Source organism: Pangasianodon hypophthalmus, chromosome 21, assembly GCF_027358585.1.
Source record: "Pangasianodon hypophthalmus isolate fPanHyp1 chromosome 21, fPanHyp1.pri, whole genome shotgun sequence".
Lineage (NCBI taxonomy): Eukaryota > Metazoa > Chordata > Actinopteri > Siluriformes > Pangasiidae > Pangasianodon > Pangasianodon hypophthalmus.
The window spans coordinates 1364164-1385642 of NC_069730.1; the positions used below are offsets into that span (position 1 = coordinate 1364164).

Consider the following 21479-nt stretch of genomic DNA (forward strand, 5'->3'; position numbering starts at 1 on the left):
TTTTTTTTTTTTTTGCCTTCACTCTTGACACTTTGGGAGGATGATTTCTGTGTGGTGATGATTTGCTCCTCTCCTCTGAACACATTTTAATTAGCGCTGTACGAGGCGCCTCTGTTTATCCATGACACGTTTTATGTTTATGGATCAGACACTCCAGCGTTTACTCCATGTTCTGGTTTTAGGATTTATTTCACATCTGGGTGTGTGCTAATATCAAATATTATCATGAGAAAAAAATTTAAAACCCTTACTGTAACATGATTATCTGAAGCGACAGATTTGTCGGCCATGTTTTAGTCTCGTCTGTTAAACAAAATCATGGCATCACCCGCTATACTGCTTTAAACATTTCCAAATTATGGAAGACAGATGTGTGTGAGACAGACTTTAAGTCCCAACATCCTTCCATATTTTATGCTGCCTTCTCCTGAACGCCACACATGGTACTGACGATGATTTGAAGCATTTGAGATTCCTGCTATTTGTTTGTTTTCAGTTTCAGACATGATTGTGAGCCTCAGGGGAATGAAAATGTTTTTGCTGTTTGCTCTGTCATTGTTCTAATCAGGTGGAAATTGCACTCTGTGTGTGTGTGTGTGTGTGTGTGTGTAAGCAGTTAGGGTACAGTGTGTCAGAACACACAGCTCGCTTTTCACGCAGAAACACACTGTCGTTCCTGTGATGTCTTTATCACCTCTGATTGGTTTCTGTGATGTATCAGAAGCTGAAATGTTGCTCGAGGCTCGTTTGACTATTTTTATTGTCTGTGATGAGAAACAGGGTGAAGCTGATTTATCCTGCGCTCACACCACCAGCGATGTGATGCGACACGACAGAGTGGGCACCCAATAGGAGTAAGGGACGGTGGTTTGTTTCTTTTTCCCCCCCAAACTATGAAAGGTTCCATGTTTTTTTGGTTCCACATATTTCGCTCATGCCCCCTTCACTAGGACTGACATACAGAGAGGCCACGCCTCCTTCACTAGGACTGACATACAGAGAGGCCACGCCTCCTTCACTGAAACTGACATACACAGAGGCCACGCCTCCTCCACTATGACTGACATACACAGAGGCCACGCCTCCTCCACTATGACTGACATACACAGAGGCCACGCCTCCTTCACGAGGACTGACATACAGAGAGGCCACGCCTCCTTCACTGAGACTGACATACAGAGAGGCCACGCCTCCTTCACTGAGACTGACAAACAGACACCATGCTTCGTTTACTGGGACTGAGACACAGAGCCCACACCTCCTTCACTGAGACAGACACGGCATTTGAAACACACATAAAAGTGCAGCCCTGGTGTCACACTCAGACACACACGCGCACACGCACACATACACACACACGCACACACACACACACAGACACACACACTATTAGGGAGAGAAACCCTCTGCAGATCCCTGAGGAGCGAGTCTTCAGTACTGGATCAATACGAGCATTATGAGGCAGGATTTTCCAGTCCACATGCTTAAAGCCTCTGTGTTATTAACCTTTCTATAGGGTGTGTGTATGTGTGTGTGTGTGTGTGTGTGTGTGTATGTTAGCTCAGGGATCAGGGATCACCAAGTCAGAGGGTTCTTGTACGAAGCTGAAGTGAACCATGCAACGTTTTTTTTTCTATTTATACAAACTCATATGGCATGGATTAAAATTTGCATAAATTTTTCACACCAGACTTTGTAAAATTCTCGGGAAATTATATGCGTGTGAAAGGGAAGTGATGGTGCTTTTAAAATGGCTGATTCAAAACATTACGGTGAAGGAACTGCTTAAATGTTGACATTAAAAATAAATAGCAGTAGAAATTTCAGGAAATTGGACTCAGAAATGAAGGATAGCCTTTTCCACAGAGGAGAAAACGTTTTGCGTTTATGTATTATTTTATTATTTTTTTCAAATAAGCCTACCACCATCACCCCCCTCTTTGGAGAGGCAGTGAGATAACAAGAGATAAAGATTCTGTCTGTGTGTGTGTGTGTGTGTGTGTGTGTGTGTGTGTGTGTGTGTGTATAGAGTGTGTGAGAGAGTGGTATAAGCCCTGATCACCCATCAGCTCTCCTGTGGGAAATGCGATTTCAGCATCAACGAGCCTTTCAGCCAGATGACTGAGTCATGACGAGGTGAAAAACGGGCTCACCCTGGGGAGATACACGGAGCTGCTGTGAGGATGAGACAGAAAATACATCACTGCTTCAAGATTCAGGAGAGAAGAAAAGGGAGACATGCTGCAGCTCACACATCATCTGTGCACTCCTTTAAAATCGGATTAGAATCTATTACGTTTTAAAATTTTTAATCAATGAGTGTAAAGTGTAGAAGGATTCCTTCAGTTTATGGCTGTCCATGCACAGCTGAGGGTGCCAATACTTTAATCTGTAATGGAGATCTAGAGGAGTGTATGTGTGTTATATCATTTGTAGAGTGCAAACAAAGTCAACAGGAAGCCATTTTGAGATTTTATTTGGATGTTAGTTCTGATAAATACACAAAAACGAATCTGTAACATTAGATAGCTGTTTAAAACCATGATGCTGCCTCTTAAGACAAGACGATATAGCAGAAACGACTATTTTGTTCCCATTAGTCTTCTGATTTTTGCCTAATCTGCACCTGTAACATGTTTTCTCTTCAACTGTAGCAAGAAAAATATTAACAGAAAACAGAAATGTGTTTATTAAATTGTTTTGGTCCACTCACGACTGCTGTGACTTTGAAGAATGCTTTTAGCTCCGCCCACTTCACAATCACGTCATGTCATACATCACTGAAAAGTATTTCTTGATATACTGTATATGTTAATTTCTTTTATAAACTTTATAAACCAATTAGAAATTAAACGAATTACAGTGGAAACATTAAACCACATTGTATTTTTATCAAACTCTGTTTTTTTCCATACTCAGAACCAAAAATCTTTAAATTTCAAGAAATTTTACATGTTCATTTCAATCCTTAATTAGAAGGATACTGAAGAGGAATTTCCCAAAACAGTGATTATTGTTGGACTGAGAAATAACGTAAAACTATTTTTTTATAACAGCATTTACTGTTTTCTTGATTAAAGAATAAACTGTTCCCCTTGAAAGTGTCTTTTCATTCGGTTTTATGAAGTATGCAAATTTACGCATTTGCATAAATAAATGTAAGTTTTCTTTCCAATACAAAAAAATACTTGTTGGAATATCCGCAATCAACTGGCAAAGATTAAATGCGACATCAGAAAAGAGTCGGAGACGTTTATCAGAATGATTCTGTGACAATTCTGTTTGACCAGATTTATTTATTTATTTATTTATTTATTTATTTTAGCTCCGCCTACATTCCAGAGCTCAGCTAGCATGGTACCCGGGTTAAGAAGAGGAACCAAATTCAGAACATGGTTGAAAATTATGACAGCGTGGAGGATTCTGGGTAATTTTTCAAGCTACTGGTTAGTCTCAGACCTTCTGGCTCTAAATCTTAGTTAATCCTAATATTTAGGTATCTAACTTGGACGTCTCTCACTTGTCTGCTCAATGGCTTACAAACATTTGATATTTTTCTGTCTTATTGTAAAATGCGAGAAAGTTCTGAAACAGCAGCACGCTCGGAGAACCACAGGGGGTCAACACACGGAACAAAATAATGAGTCTACCTGTACCTATCATCTCTTAATTTCAGAGTTCCTGAGACAAAAGTCCAAAAATATCCGAGTGTGTGTGTGTGTGTGTGTGTGTGTGAGGAGAGGAGCGGCTGATAGCATGAACATTTAGTTTGTGCAGCATCGGGAGACTAAAAAAAGGTTGTTTGAATAGTGAGCGTCTCTGAATGAGCTTTTATCTCCAGCAGTTTGGGATGACTAAGAGAAGAACACAAACACACACACACACATATATACATATATATATACACATACACACACACACACAAACACACACATGAACACGAACACACACACACACACACACACACTGCCCTACCGCTGAGAGATGGCACAGAGTGGGCGGGCAGACTGGCACCTCGTTGACGCCAGTCTCTCAGAACGCCCTCACACACACACACACACACACACACACACACACACACACACACGGCTGGATCACCCTCAGCGTGGCCTCTCGTGTTGTATAAATGGCTGAGATTTTCTCGGCTCAGCTCTGACATCACGTTGCTATGACAACTACAGTACTGAGGATCGAGTGTAATGTAAAGCAGCGACCAACACAATTTTTTCTCTGTATCTACCACACACACTTTTTTTTTTTTACATTTTTTTTTTAGAAGAACCATTATGCAAAAAATGTATTTTATGGGGGACAAAAAGTACAGAACGTTTTTACAATGTTGAATGACTTAAACAGCAAAATTAAGGATTATTGCGAAAGCAGTGATCAGAAAAACAAAGACTAGTTATGAAGCACTTTACAAGGTTTTTGTGTTAAATGTCGCTGTGTAATGACTTTTGGTATGAACAGACTAAAAACAGTCATTTTCAAGAATAAATTAGAAGAGTAAAACATTAAAACTGCACTGACGGGGCGCCGAAGTCGCTTTTCAGAGACAGTAACAAACATTACGCAAAATAAAAACATCCACTAGATTATAGCTACACGGCGTAAAGTTGTAAAGCACTGACACTGAAGACTCCTTCCATAAATGTTAAAAAAAAAAAAATAAGCGATTCCTTACAGGAAAAACTCACCATGTCAACAATCCGTTTATGTGAATGAGCTGTTACTATAAAATCATTAATATAAACTCGTGACCTTCTGTTCTAGAAAACGAATCAATACCTTCCGACCAATCAGAATCCAGAATTCAATTTCGAAATTTATTTAACCTGCCTGCATTCTTTGCTAATTTATCATTCAGATGCTAAATGTAAATAAGCTGTAAAGATTACGTTGGGGAAGATTCGCTTATTTCACAAGCTGTTTAAAATAGTTCCTCCCTCTCTAGTTCTGCATCTTCCCAAAATGAGCAATCACAGTCTGTCAAGGATTAGCGCCGATTACGTGCTCGCCATGGCTGTTAACTGATTACATCATCCCCATCGCCCAAATATAATCTTTCCTTTTACAGTTTTTGCAGATCATGCACATGTGCACGGATAGAAACGCAGTTTCGTCACATCTAAACACACAACATGGCCCGGAGCTGCAGTAATGATGGAGACGCATTAACCCTAAAGCTGTGAGCGTAGCCCAGCAGGATGCTTCATCCCTCATACACTCTCTGATGTAGCGTAAAGTGTGTGTGTGTGTGTGTGTGTGAGAAGGCTGCTCTGCTTTCCTCCCCTGCTGTAATCACACGCCACGTCATGCCTCAAATAAAAAAAAAAGAAAAAGAAAGAAAAAAAAAAAGAAAAATCCCTACTGGAGGCTTTCTGTACAGAAAATTACTCACCAATGAACAGGATGTCTTTTTTCTTTTCCGGAACTACAGGACACGCCGTTGGCTGCGTCTCATTATAGCATTACCACATCACTGCTACTGTATGTGTGATAACACCATTCCCAAACACATTACATACTCTGTGTGTGTGTGTGTGTCTATCCACAAAGGCCGAGATTTTATTCTGCATGACCTTTAAGCTCACAGAGCACAAAGTCCACGTTGCCTTTCATATCACACACCGCTACAGTTCTGCCGCAGCCGAGCGTCTCAGAGCTGCGCTTATGAACCGCATCTGATCTGCAATCTGACACTTCACCGAAGGAACCAGATGGAGCTGTGATTCCAACTCAAACCGTCTCGTCTCGACTAATCCCAGCACTTCACTGAAGTCTGCTCGGATCTGCATGGATCACTTTTATCCAGAAAAAATACCATTACAAGTACAAGAGCTGAGCGTTTGAGTGTCGAAGGCATTTCTCAAGGACCAAACAGCGGCTCGGGGATTTACACTCACAACCACGACTTCCAGACAGACTCTGCTGGCTCCGTATCATCGAAAATCACTGAATAAAAGCATCTGCCAAATACATAACCAAATTTCAGTGTGTGTAACGTGGTTTGACTTGACACCAGTTCCATCCACATAGAGCAAAACATGACATCTTTGCAAGATTTAACCACAGATTCTGAATAAAGTCGGTCACATGTCGATCAGAGGATAATAAACTGAGCTGTATTCAGAGGTATTGTCAAATATCGAGTTGTTATCTTTAGAATCAAAATCATACCATATCTTATCGTGTCATTGCAGATGCATTGGTGCTGTTAAATACTGAATCATTGCCTTGTGAATCATATCGAATAATAGCAGATTCTGTGGTATCGTTAAACATGGAATCAAATTGTATTGTATCATAACAGATTCAGTGGTATCGTCAACTACTGAATCGTTGCATTATGAATCAAAATCGCGTCAATCGTCAAATATCAAATTATTGCCTTAAGAATTTAAATCGTATCATATCGCATCGTTGAAGATTCAGTGGTATCATCAAATATCAAACCGTTGCCTTATGAATCGGAATTGAAATGTAGCAGGTCACGGCAGATTCAGTTGTATCATTACATGTTGAATTGCTGCCTTATCGAAAACGAATCTTATCTTGTGGAAGTCTGAGGTTTACACCACTAGTAGGTACTTCTAATGAGAAAATTAGAAGAAATTTTATTTGCATTGCATGAAGTATTTGGTTAATTTCAGTAACTTGGTAGAGCAATAAACAACAATCACCATGTGACATTACATAAACAATAGACAGCACTGTGCTGCAAACATCTTCAATTCCAAAGTGATGACACACTTGCGGGGGTTTTAAACTTTTAAAAGGGCAGTGAACAGCATTGCTGACTACATTAGCACTGTAAAGTAAGAAAGATTTTTCTGTTCTATCTCTCCACAGTGAGGACCAGCAGTTACTGGGGCAGGAAGGCATGAATCCACCCCCACAGCTCGATTTAAACACACATCAAGTTTGAGTTGCCTGATAAATATTATTTGCAGTGTAATATTATTCTATTATTTGTAATATCGCTTTCTCCTTTGGACTTGTAGGTACATTACATGTTGGACTTTTCATCCTAAACAATTCGTTTCTGAGCACAAACTGAAGTCAAGCTAAAAAAGAGCAAAGTGCACAGAGACACACTGTGGAGACATTGAATGTTTTAAAAAATAAATATTATAAAAAAGTTTCCATTCACAGTGTCAGTAAGTGATGTTTAAAGGCGGCGCTGTACCTTAGGTGTGAATCAATTGATAATACAGTTTCAGTTTATTCTGCTTTTTTATGAAACTGTGTTTATGTGTTATTGAAAAAAATGATGTCATCTGAGGAACACGACGCCACTGGACGATAGTAGTGCTTTCACATTGTGTCAGAATTCTGATAATTATGAGCTTCTGACTGTTGACCTCACATCATTAATCTTGTAACTAATGATTAGAAAGCTCTGACTAGACGGTGTGTAATGTCACGGCTGAAAACACGGCAGTGTTGATCAACCATTCCTTGTTATTTTCTAGCAATACCCATAAAACATTTACCTCTAGTTCCTAAATCTACTGAGGCATGAAACACCTGACCTTAAAACCTTCCTCCTAAATTTTCCTTTAAAGGCTAAAAACAAACTGGAATAGTATGAAGCTGCTCCATCAGCTACGTCGAGAACACGTCCACCGAAGGTCAAACTAATGTTAGCGATCTGTATTAAATAACATCTCGGCTCAGCTACATGTCATGATTACTTTCTCACTGAGATTTAATGGACAGTTCATTCGCACACATCGGTTTTCAGTCCCAGAGACAACACAGAGCCGATTTTAGCGCCACAAGGACCAGCGAGACCATTTTCACAATTTTCCTACACCACATGATGTTCACGATGAATTCTGTAGAGTAGAAATGTCTCAAATGTCTCAGTTTGGTTTGTGTAATGAGAGAGGTACTGCACATCTATCCACAATTCCTTTTAGCATGCTAATAAAGGCTAGCTAGCAATTGCAAATGTTTAGCCAATTTTCTTATTTCTTACAATATTGTTCAGTTCACTGAGAAAAGTAGCTGCGTAACACCACATGACCTTCTCATTACCAGCACAGGTAACCATGTGGCTGACTTTAGACAACGGAACCGTATCTGTGACAACCGTATCTATGACAACCACTGGAATTGCAGTTTAAGCTCAAAAATTTTAGCTGTGTTAATCTCCAAAATGTCAGATATCTCCCAATCTTTTTTTTTTAATCATCGTGTTTTAATTACATTTTGGATAATAATGGAGTAAAACACAAAAGGCCCATCAACCTTTACTAGAGAGGGCCTTTTCCTGTTTCCTGTAACTAACCAAATGTTTAAACTCAACAAGGCTCTCATTTCCACTTCATAGCTAATTACCATAAATAATATACCAATCATGCTATTCTTCAGCTCAAACCACAGCGTAAAAGCAGTCACTCTCAACCATCAGTCCACTCGCATTTTAAATAAAACTCCTTAAATCTAGTGAACATTGTGGCTTTAATGTACACAGGTCTCCTGCTAATCTACTTTTGTGCGTCACCTTGCTAGCGGTGTTAATTACTAGCTAGCTAATTACTAGCTCCAGGCTGCATTTATAATTCAGGAAGAAATAAATACAGCTGTTAAATAATTTAAATTTAAATATTAATAACAGTTACGGTGATTGTAGTAAACCAACTATATAATATTATGTCCCATTATTTTTTTATGATCTGGAGATAGCAAATGCTAGCTAGTATACTTTCAGACTGGTTAATTTCACAACTAGGAAAAATGGATTCTCCAAAATAACAGCAGTTTGTTTTTCTGATTACTGAGTGATTATTGAACACTGTCACGTCTTTGTGTCCTTGTTGGACCAACATTCCTAAAGACAGGCTAATAATATAGCACAGAGTCAGCGAAATTTTGTCCCTGAGGCACTTAGCATCTTTTTATCTCTGGTTTGTGGACACAAAAGACCCGAGTTCAAGCAAATGCAGCTGAGGAAATAAAACCTTCTTACGATTATTCATGCAAAAAATCTAAATAAATGTAAACTATCATTAATTTTGAAATAAAAACAAATAGAGCACAGAGTGTTTTATGCTAAATTCTGATGTAAATTTGTTTGATTTATGTTAATGAAACTAGCCCTGTTAAGAAAAATATATTCCAGATAAAGAGAATTAAATAAATAAATAAATAATAGAAATAATGCTAATGGAGGGATAATGGAGAATTTAGAAATTTTTTAATAAATTATGTGTATGTGTTTTTAGACAAAACAAATTGAAAATTCCAGCAATATTCATAAACATTTTGCTGATTTTCTTTGTACTCATGTGCGTATGATTGGCTGATAAACGCCAATCAGCCGTTAATTACCAAGCGCGCCCGTGGCACAGCCGATTTACATTTATCCACGCCCACAAAACTGCATTACTGAATACGACAAAATGAGCGCTATTTTATTTATTTCATTAATTAAAGGAAACTGCATTGTGCTGTTTTATTTCATATTTCTTCTACTTTATCACATGCTTTTATTTCATAGACAGGCCTGACAGCTTCGAAGCAAGACCTGATGTTACCAAACGTCTAAAGAAATCTTTATAAGCTGCCCGTAAGAGCAGACTCTCTCCCACAAGGCAGTTAAACGGCCTGGTGTCAAATGACCTGCTTTCTTGCATGAACCTTGAACAGACGGAGGGAATAAAGACAGAGAGAGAGAAAGAGAAATTGATGGAGTTTATTCTCTCCTGCTGCTGGATTCCCGCCTCAGGCGAACACTTTGCCTCGTTTCGTACTGCTGTTCAGCCGAAGCTGATTTGCAAACAAAAGGAGCCACTGATCATCCTCCACGTTTCGAGACAGCCACAGGCATCACAGTCAGAGAGAGAGAGCACCTTCACCGCTACTCGTGTCTCGGTAGCACTTTTAACACCGCAAGACTTCCAGCTAGGGTTGTTATAGTGTCACGGTTTCACTGTTAGTCATGGTGTATGGTCGGATGGTTATGTGTCTATTTCTGTCTACTCATTCATTTTTTTCTTCAATACTTCAGTAGTATCCATTACTTTTGTGTTCAGCTGTGACTCCTCAAAAATTTCCCAACCCCAACTCTTGGGACTCACCCAAAGTCACACTACAGCACCTACGTTCTCTCAGCACAGGGACCCGACTGCACTGAAAGCCTTCGGCTGCGTTTAATCCGTTAAACACTCTGCATTGCTAATGCTGCTAGCATGTTTATAACTTTATCATCCACACAGAAGAACAAGGCAACAACTAAAACAAACAGCGCTCTATTTTTGGTTAAACAGCTAACGGGGAGAAATATTGTCCTTATTATGTTTAAGAATGTGTTTATGCAAGCCCTTTTTCTACACAAGCTAATTTCCAGATCACGCTGACTGATAACATAAGCAGAATGTAGTAATTTTTGTTAATCGCAGGCCTGTCGTTAAAGGATAACCGTTGTATAATCTGACATGGAGAACACATGCTATCACACAGTCTGTTATAGAATTCAGACGAGATTTAAATGGGATCTCGTACAGTGTGACAAATAATAATGCTCATGTTACTCAAAGTGCTTAGCAACTGGCTTTGTATTATGACAGCCAAAAAACTGGCCTAAAATGTATGCCACCATGGCACTTCTGAATCTGAACAATAATAAAATGTAAAACTCTTGTCTTTCTTCACTGAAAAGAAAATAATGAATAACAATAATATTTAGCAACACACAAATGGCATCATCCTCAGGCTAGCATCAATCCCTGAGGTGCACCACCTCAAGAAATCTGTGTTATGAGCGACTATTTGTGAATTGCAAAGCCATTTAATTACCTCGTATTACACTTCAATGTTAATCCCTGCGTTTTTTTTTTTTTTTTGAGAACAAAATAGCCGACATTCAAGATGGTTGGCTAATGCCTCAGGAATGGTTCTCGAATATAAATTCAAAGCTACATGATAATTGGAGCAGGAACAAAAACTACAGTCTTTATCTAGTCAAAATAAAGCACACAAAAAACCCCGGGCTCCAGTTAGCATGAACACACCTGCACAAGGCTAATACGCTAATTCGTCAGGTTATACTGCACTGACTATTGGTCATGTTAGCTGTCCTAATGGAGTTAAGCGTGTGTAAGAATTATGTAAGTACTGTATTAAATTTTCAAATTGTCCACCCTGAAATGAAACGCTAGCGCTAAAAGGAGTTTCTCCAGAAAAAAAAACACACAAGCTGCCACATGTTTTGCCATTGATTTTAAAGAAGAGAACCCACAGCACGAGTCAGACAAATCAATCCAGCTTCATGGTAGCGCTTTCATTACCAACAGTGTCCACAAAAATAATGAGACCTTGCCTTTAAAAAGAAAATCATTACAGAAGCACACCTGCCGGCTAGCAAAGCCCACATACGGCGTGCGGAGTGAACCGGTGCCGGATGTGCGCTCCATAACAGGCTTGTTTCCAAGCAACGGTGCTGATCAACACTGATTGCCGTGCTTATGGCATGGCTGTGTTCCAATTCCAGCACACACAGCTGCTCACGTACATTATATATATTATATTTTTATATCACGCTACCTCTGTGTGTTTTGATATAATGACTGCCTGCTACGCAGATGTCTCCTAAAATGGTTAATGGTCTCTAGGATGAAATGTTTCATGTTAATGAGCATAGTAATGGCATGAGTTGTTTATAGGCAACTCAAGAAACTGATTAATGCAGTCCAATCTTTAATCCTATTACTAGCAATAACAAGCCACATGTTGTAGTTTTATATGTAAGATAGTTTTATATAAAATACTCTGTGTTGTTAAATGTTATAGAAAAATAATCAATGCCAGGGTGGTGTGATGAAGCAGATTTTCTGTTACCAACCCAAAGTTCATTATTTTCCTGTAGCAGCACATCATGAAGTGAATTATTCAGCGCAAACCATAGCAATTTTTTACCATCAATTACAGTTTTTAATTTATTACTGAAAGGTGTGTCTTTTTATCTGTTTATAGTTACATTTAATTTTGTGAAACGTCTATAAAACAAGTTAGTTCCTGTTTTCTTTTGTTATAGCAGCTATAAACAGCCTTTCCCTCACCAGCCTCTCTTTTTGTGCCTCCACTACTGAGTTTTTTGGCTGTCTGTCCATCCTTCTGACATTCTCATCTGTAACCAGCAGATGAATTAATTAGATTTTGGATTTGATCCAAACAGGATCAAGGCCACAGGAAGGTCAAATGTCTGAATTAGTTTTTCTTCAATAGCTTCCCTCCTGTTTGAAGTATATATTAGGGTATTTCTGGCATACAAATTAGTACCAAGAAAGACTTGACTTCTTGGTAGTGGAGGATTCCCTCTCCACAGCAACAACTTCGAGTTCGACTTGTCTCTCTTGAAGTTAATAAGACAAAAAAAAAAAAAAAAAAAAAAACCACAGTGTGTCAGACTTCAAAGTTACAGCTTTACCTCTGACTGTTACAAAGAGCTGATGCAGGAGACACATTTCATAAATGTTAAACATCTCCTTACTGAAGACTTCACCATATCAATGTTTTCCTTTGTGAAATAATGCCATTTTTTAAACCCCTGTAAGTCCCTGTGAATGAGCTGTTGCTCAGTGCATTAATATAAACCTGTGATTTGCAGCTGCACTACTGTCAGAGCTGCTGTTTTAGAAAATTAATCAACGCCTTCTGATCACAATCCAGAATTTTAGCTTTCGGAAACAAGCTACTGAAAAAGAAGATGCTACACGTTCACTCAATCTCATTTGTGTTTGTAGTTAAAAGTTATTTTCTGTACTGTCAGTTATCATCATTAATAATTAAAAACATGAAAAACTCCAGGATGAAGACTGTGAAGTGAAGGTATTCTAATCTATTCTATCCAACCCTTAGCATAAAGGAATTAAAAAGGTCACCAATTAAACTTTAAAAGGGCCAATGCAGAACTGACGTTTTTAACATTATTATGCGAAGAATGACACAGAACCATTTTAATCACTGTGATACTTTACAGGTATTGTGTAAACGGTGAGAATGAAACACTTTTGAAGCTTTGCACCGTCTTCACACTCCTTCATTTGCAGTCTTGAAGCAGGCGTGAAACAACAGTTGGCAAGCTTTAATATCAGACAACAGCGATTACAGCAACTTTCCAGCTCCAGATGCAAGTCTTCTGCTTGCAGGAGCCTCGGCAGACTGGAGTACGCCGTAGAGCTGCAGGTTTGTCCGAACACTGAAGGGTTTTGACCTACATCTGACCTGCTGGTGGATCAGAGAGGGTTCGGAGCTCAGAGAACCACTTGGGGGGTCTAGGAGTGGATTGGATACCTCTCAGGTGGAGGTGCTCCCTGTTGATAAGCAGGATGATTATCTTGGTGTGAATTTCACTCCAGTGTCATTTTGCAACATCCCACTTGTTCGTGTATGTAGGGAGGCAGCAGTTCTTTTTTTTCAATACAGATATTAACAGTCAATATCTGATATTGATCTGAAACAAACTTTTGTTGTGCAGTCATGCTCATTTATGCATAACTTTGTGATACTGTCACACTTAAGACCAACTGGTGCCTTAAATTCACACTGGTACACAATTTCATCAGTGGCTCAGAGCCGAAGAGATGCAAAACCTGAGCCGATATCCTCTATAATATCGATAGTGCTCTGTACTTCATGCATAGTATCATGACTCTTATTGTTTTAAGCTGTAGCTAAAAGAGGTCAGAGGCCTTACAACTTTCTAACATCTTTAAAGAACATCTACTTCATTCTGAATAAATTACTGTATAGTCCTTTTACATTATATGTGGACATGTTTAATATAAAACAAGAAGTTTCGTTTGGTTGATCACTTATCCTGCAGCACCAGAACAGTTTTCAGTGAACTTGACAAGCTACGCCTTCCATAAGGGCGCAGTGAGAAGTTATCCCAGGCTACATAGAGGCCCAGGAGGATCTATTGGAGTTCCTGGGCATCTGGAGTTAGCTTCTTTAATCTGGAGTTAGCTTCTTTAATCTGGAGTTAGCTTCTTTAATCTGATGATAGCATTGGACATAAAGAGCATTTGGTGTGTTATGTGCTTATTTGGCTGTCATATTAACTTAATTTGGCTAGTAAGCTAAGTTATTACTGTTACACCAAGGACCGAAAAATCAACTTCGTGTTTATAATTTGTAAATAGACAAATAGACAGTAACTGGAAAAAAGCCTCAAATTTGGCCTGTAGGAACCGTGATCCGAGTTTTGATATTGGCATCTGTAGTCTCACAAGGCAGACTTCAGTCTTTCTCTAGAGACTCTGGTGCATTTCTTCGATCTTGGCATGGCCAAGATCCACCCACTTTCACTGAATATTTGACTGACAGCGACCAAGCACAGAACTTTTCCTGTAGCCCGACTGCCTGCTTCAAACAACTTTTGAACTCAATTAATGTAAAAATGAGATTCTGTGAACATTTTTCAATCCACTGACTATATCTACCTCTGAGAGATTCAGACATTCAGATTCGTATTTTTCTTGTGTTCACATTTGTTTTCTCGCTGGATAAGTTCACAAACTTGAAGATTCTGAAACCAGAAAAGTGTAGAAAATACTTCAGATGCTCTGTGCCCTGTAGGCGGAGCCTCTGGGCCTGAAACTAGTACACCCCTAAAAAGTCACCATGTATGGTACATTCTCTCGAAAGCCATCACCGAATCCTTTGATATTGAGCCATAAATGCGTAACACACGCACTAGTTGACGATGGTGACAGTCTTTCTCCTTCTTCTTCTCCGTGTACAGTCAGTCCTGACACACAGAGCACTTCTGTGATTCACAGCTCGTTTTGTGACGCAATGGCCCTGCTATACCGAGAGCAGCGTCTTTTTTTTTTTTTTTTCCGTGAATCATCCTCCCACCTTGTGGAGCATAAATACCACCTGTTCAGAGTGCAAAAACTCGCCAAGACACAGACAGAACACAGTACAGAAACCTTCATTAGCATGCAGGCCCCCCACCTCCTCCAGCTGCAGCCGAAATAAATATTAAGGCTATTATTAGTGCAGTGGGGGAAGCTGTGGAATGAAGCTTCGGAGTGAAAGAATCCAACGTGGTCTCGAAATTGAACTTCCAACACGGAATATGCTTTTGATATAATTTGACAGCAGGATTAAAGATAAGGAATAAAACATGACAGGGTGTACTGTTATAGGAAAATAATCAGTGACAGGGTGGTGGGAGTTTCTGTTACCACCTCAAGGTTGATTATTTTCCCATAACAGTACGATCAGAAGTGTTTTATTCCTCTTATACCTTAACACTTTGCCAACAATTACATTTAAAGAACAAGAACAACACATCATACTTTCTATCCATTTAGAGTTGCATTTGATGTTGTGGAACATCCATGAAACAAGTTAGTTCCTGTTCTCACTTACGTTATAGCAGCTATAAACAGTCGTTCCTTCACCAGCCTCTCTTTTTTCCCTCTCGCATAGTTAATAAGACAAAAAAACCCACAGCTTGTCATGTTACCAAGAAACCACAGAGCGTAAAGTCCTAACTAATAGTTACAGCTTTGCCTCTGACTGTTACAAAGTGCTGACACTGGAGACTCCTTCCATAAATGTTAAATAATAAAGAAGACTACACCATGAAGACAATTACACACGTAATGTGAAGCGTCTGCCGGAGAAAGACCTGTGAATGCGTTGATACTATAGATACACAAACATTATTAAAGTATTAAGTTAATAATGTCAATAACGTCTGACCAATCAGTATCCAGAATTCAACAGCGCTGTGGTTATAAACTGCGATATTCAAGACTAGGAGTGGATTAACACACAGGCTAGCCTAGGAATCCCTGATCACTAATATTACTACTGAGTATCCATGTACAGATATTATTGGGCATAATTTGTGCTCCAATTTTTTGTATGTAGCATAAGGTCTGTGGTCTTTCTTATTCTGGGGAAATCTTCACAGAGAAGGAGACGGAGGCTAACTCTCTCCAGGTGAGAGTTTCTTGAAAATCCGAAGAATGTGGTAGAAAGATATCTTTCCTCTACAATATTGCAATATATGATAATAGCATTTGGTCTTCGAGGTACTCCCATGAGCGCGCTTGGCAGAAATCGATCCTCGTAGTCAGTGTGAGTCCAGTCCTGTTCATTAGTCCATTATGGAGCATTTAATGCACTCTGATGAGGTCATAACATGCCATAAAGAGAAGCCTCCCTGTGCCATGTGATAATAATTTACCCTGAAAGTGTGTCAGCTCAGCTGAATCATGCGAAAGGAGCTGATCAAATTGAAAGTCATACAGCATTATGGCAATCAGGTTGACACATAATGCCGTCTCACACACACAAACACACACACACACACACACACACACACACACACACACACAGGAGCTAGCTTCATCCTCTTCCATCCGACCTACGTCTTATAATAAACCATCCCTATTTGCATGACTAAATAGTTTTAACAATTTTTTTCCACTTTATTTTGCGTCACTTCATAAAAAGTTGCAAGGACGTCACGGTCACAGGATGACTGTCACCCCGAGGCGTATTATTTTAATCTGATTATTGTCTTAATTGAGCTTTACGGCACTAACAAGATTATTTTATCCCAGTTTCCAAATAAAGCAGCTCTCCAGCCACCGTTTGTTCAGCCCACTCTATAGCAGATCTGATCTAAACTCCGAAATGAAATGTCACGTTTCCTTATAGATCACTTTTTAGGTGTACAATTATGGACTGTAGTCCATCTGTTGCTCTGCACAAAGTATTGGCACTCTTCTTCTTTTTCCATCGATGAAAAGGGACCACCAAAGCAGATATGATAGGAGCGGATATGATTCAGGTGATGGTTTATTCACAGTACAGCTTTAACACTGACATGTTTGCACATGTGATGGACCACGAACCAAAAATCTCCAACAAACAACAGTGCTGTGGTCATAAACTTGACCCTAATGAAGGCTAGAGGTCACACAGTGTCTCTAACTAAATGCCTACAATGAGGAGGAGTGTGTAATAAAATGCAAGTGTTTAATACAGTGTTTAAAAAATAAATGTGAAAGTACTATTACCAAACTACTCTTACAAGCACAGTTTATTTAAAAGGGCCATAAACACCACCACTGCTCCATGTGTTTTAAAGAAACCTTTGAGACTGAGAAGGCGTCTTGTTTAAAAGCATTAGGGACAATACTAGTATCAGTCGTAGGATTGTACTGTATGTGTAGACGGTGTACGAATCGTCCAAACTGCCAGGCTGTGTTCGCAGCTCAGGTCTTTGCTTCTTATATTAATGACTCATGTTTAAATCATACGATTCTGAGATTCATGCTGCTTTAATTTTAATATCAAAAAAGTACTGGGAACATGAGAAAAAATTAAAGCATCAGGGAGAGGTCTCTCCCTCTCTTTCTCTTGGTCTCTGTCTGTCTTACTCTCTCTGTCTCACTCTCTCTTTCTGTCTGTCTGTCTGTCTGTCTGTCTATCTGTCTCTCTCTCTCCCTCTCTTTCTCTCAGTCTCTGTCTGTCTCACTCTCTCTCTCTGTCTCTGTCTGTCTATCTGTCTCTCGGTCTCTCTCTGTCTTACTGTCCCTGTCTCTGTATCTCTCTTTCTCGGTCTCTCCCTGTCTGTCTCTCTCTTTCTGTCTCTGTGTCTCTGTCTGTCCATCTCTGTCTCTCTCTGTCTCTTGGTATCTCTCTGTCTGTCTGTCTTTGTGTGTGTGTGTCTCTCTCTGTGTCACCTCTACACACACAAAAAAAACGCTGCAACCCAAAACGCACAGAATGTTTCACTTCCAGCAGACGAGTCGATTCAGAGTCAAAACGCCTTCTCAATGCAATCGAGTTCACTTGGAATCAGACTGACACCACGTCACTCAGATGCTCCTGAACCAGTTGTTTTGGTCTGAGAAAGCGTCATGCTTGGTCATTTTTAAATACACACTGTTGGAATAATATCATAAACCATGAAATGATTGTTATTGTAATATAACACATAATGTATCACAACATTAGCACACACAGTGTTAAGAAATAATGAATAAAACGAGTGTTCTTTAATGATACTCTAATGAATCTAATTATACTGTACATCCTTCCTTTCTCTCTCTCTCCCTCTCCCTGTCTCTTGTCACCTTTCCTTACATCGCCCACCAGCAGTCAGCTATATGAAGGCTTCCTGACTGAAGCCTGGAAGATTACAACATGTTTCCACTGCAGCTGCTGTTAAACGCATCAATAACCATCATACCATCCCGGCGCTTACTTCCATCTGACTTCTGCAAACTGAGACGAGAATAGAACACTATTCTATTCATTTTAAAGAAATATCAAATGTCAAATATCAAATATCAAACCTTCCTTTTTTACCTCAAATGTCTTCAATAAGCCACAAAATGATTAGCTACCAGTTTAGCATTACACAAGTCTCCATCATCCCACAGTGGAGTCTCCTCACTCGGTTTTGTGGAGGTGATCAGCGTCTCAAACAGACGTGATGATGTGGTTTATGACACACTGCTATCTAAAAACATGAACAGAAGGACAAAATTACTGAGAGAAAACAATCGTAACTCCATTCCTTTCTTCCTCAGCACATAATGTGTTCCTCCAACACCAGACTCAGGATGGAGGCGTGGCCTAAATTTTGAAGCCTGATTTGTACATTGTGATTCGGATATTGCTCCATGTAGTTAGCGTGTGACGATGAAACCTGGGATTACACTGTAGAATCTCTGTCACAGACAAAATCACACATCGTAAAAGAATTCTTATCAGCACATGATCTGTGGCTGATTAAGTGTCACTGCGACCAAAGATGGACGACGACAAAGTTCTGGCATTGTGAGAAGTTTTTTTATTAAAATCTGAACGCTGCTATGATGCATGTGTCTTTGAAGTGTCATCAGTTTATCCTGACAGGGCAAAAAGGCAAAAAGTGTCGAGACACAGAGAGAAATATCAGCTGAATTCCAGCTTCCTTATTACGCAAAGCACAAAATGAAGAATTGTCCTCTTTTCCGTAGATATGAACACCTCCGAAATCTTTTCCTTTTAAAGCGTCACTATTATTAGACAGAAGGATTTGTTTGTGTTTATACGAGCCTGTTTTCTGCACGAGCTGATTTCCGGATCAGTCTGATTGATGACGGCCTATACTTAGAGGATCTCTGTCGTATAATCTGACATGCAGAACACACGTTATCACACAGTCTGACAGAATTCAGCTGAGATTTTACTGGGATCTTTTACAGCGTGACAAGCAATAATCACACTAAACACTGTCTAACACAGGTATAAGACATGCAGTTTCCATGATGCTTAACTTGTAGCTACGAGCTTTTATTACTTTTTAGCTTCTTTGGCTTTGTAGCTTATCAGCTACATATTGCATTAAAGAGGAAATAATGTGCCTCTTATTTTGTCTGCAATATTCCTTTAAAGGGGTGGTGCCGTGGTACAGGGGTTAGCACTGCCTGCTCATAGCTCCAGCTTCAATCCTGAGCTCGGGTTACCGAACTCATGTTCTCCGTGTCTATGTGGGTTTTCTCTGGGTTCTCCGGTTTCCTCCCACCTCCTAAAAACATGCCAGTAGGTGGATTGGCTACTCAAAATTGCCCCTAGGTGTGAATATGTGTGTGAATGTGTGTGTGAACGTGTGAATGTGTGTGAATGTGTGAGCATGGTGCCCTGCAATAGACAGGCGTCCCATGCAGCGTGTATTCCTGCCTCACTCCCAGTGTTCCCAGGATAAACTCCAGATCCACTGTGACCCTGACCAGGATAAAGCACATGCTGAAGATGAATGAATGTTCCAAAAACGACCAGAGGAAGCTTCTCTGCTTCTCTAATAGAGGTGGCGGGGTTTGAAAGCCGGAAAGGAACTGGAGAAGGCAACATAATTATCTTAGGAAAAAAAAAAACAGTCAATAAACACAAAGATGGGAGAAAAAGCCATTTATGTGACTCTAATCAATATGAGCTGGTGGTGTTTGTTGGTGTTTCACCTCATAACACAGTGAAGACTCCCAAGAGGACAGAGACGTCAGCAGGATGGGGAAGCAGGTTGTGATGACTGATGAAATAAATAATTAATATAGCTATATAAATAATAATACATAATAAATCACAGTGCTGCTGTCAAATCGGATTGAAGAACCTGAGGGTTTAGATGGTTTACACAAATCTCTCAAAAACCATGCCATTAATTAACAGACTGAACATGTGTGTGTGTTGCATTTTGCTCAGATTTAAACATTATTCCAAAGAAGGCGAGTGTATAGTCATTAAGGATAAATCAGATCGGAGCATTTTTTTTGGCTTCAAGTTCATAAGATGCAGTAAAATCCTCCAGAAATAAATGGAAAAGAATGGCTTCTTAGGATTCATTAAACGGATCTGAATGCATTTCTGTGCATCGCACTGTTGCGCAAGAGCCTCCCTTCACTTACCAAAAGCTGCTCACTAAATGCGCACTTAGGAATCACTGACATTCCCAAATCCTTGGCGCAACACGTCACGCCATTCCTTTACATCACATCCTTCCCATTCCCATTCCCGATTAAGCCTGCTGCCATTTAAATCAGCATCCACTCCCAAACAAATTCCCATCCACCGAGGAGACACTGCGGACTCCCCGCAATCCTGTAGCCTCGTAAACACGCAGGAAAACGCAGGAAAACGCACGACGCGCTTCTGGCGTCCAAACATCACCCGCACACCCGACACTCTAATACAGCTGAATAAAGGCATCAAAACTGTGAGGTTTAATCTTACCTGGCGTTCTTTATTAATCACCATTCATGATCCTGCAGTGCTGATGGACGAGGATCAGAGAGAGAGAGAGAGAGAGAGAGAGAGAGAGCGCTGGATGAAGGAGAGCTGATTGAGACGCAGAAGCAGAGCGGTCTCCTCTCCACACACACACACACACACACACACACACACACACACACACACACACACACACACACACACACACACACACACACTTGACAGCGACGCTCTAATGCGGGTGCGTCTCAAATCGACCAGCAGTCCCCTTGCTTTCGTCTGTAATCGACTCCTAGAGAACTTCTCCAGCTGGTTCTAACTGAAGACAAAGACACTGCTCCATTGGCTGAAATCTGTCACATGGTTACCTATGAACGTCACGTCAACATACGTCAGAGGTTCCAAAACTAGGAGTCATGACCCCAAGCTTGTGAGAGAAACTCACAATCTCCTCTTTCGTTTTCTTTATTTATTATACAATTATTGCTCTAACTACGATGACGGATTTTGTTTGAAATGTGTTTAGTGGTTAGCATGTTTGCCTCGCACCTCCGGGGCTGGGGGTTCGTGGCTTCCCATCTCCGCCCTCTGTGTGTGTGTGTGGAGTTTGCATGTTCTCCTTGTTCCTAGCTTCGTTCTCAGATTAAATTAGTAAAGCACGCTAGCTGTATTAGCTACGTTGCACTCACCAGAGGCACTAACGATCCCTGCTACTTCCTTCCAAG

General features: G+C 40.0%; 1 protein-coding gene across 3 annotated transcripts in view; it reads right to left on the bottom strand.

Annotated features, from left to right (window-relative positions):
- Positions 1-20956, bottom strand: part of dlgap1a (discs, large (Drosophila) homolog-associated protein 1a) — a 73192-nt gene extending 52236 nt beyond the window's left edge. For 2 of the 3 annotated variants that reach the window (XM_026941414.3, XM_026941413.3), the window contains exon 1: positions 20758-20955. The gene's annotated coding sequence lies outside the window, so the exon portion shown is untranslated. Of the gene's footprint in view, positions 1-20757 lie in introns of all 3 variants that reach the window. The other variant, XM_034297693.2, reaches the window with a different exon arrangement.
- Positions 20957-21479: the final 523 nt, after the last annotated feature.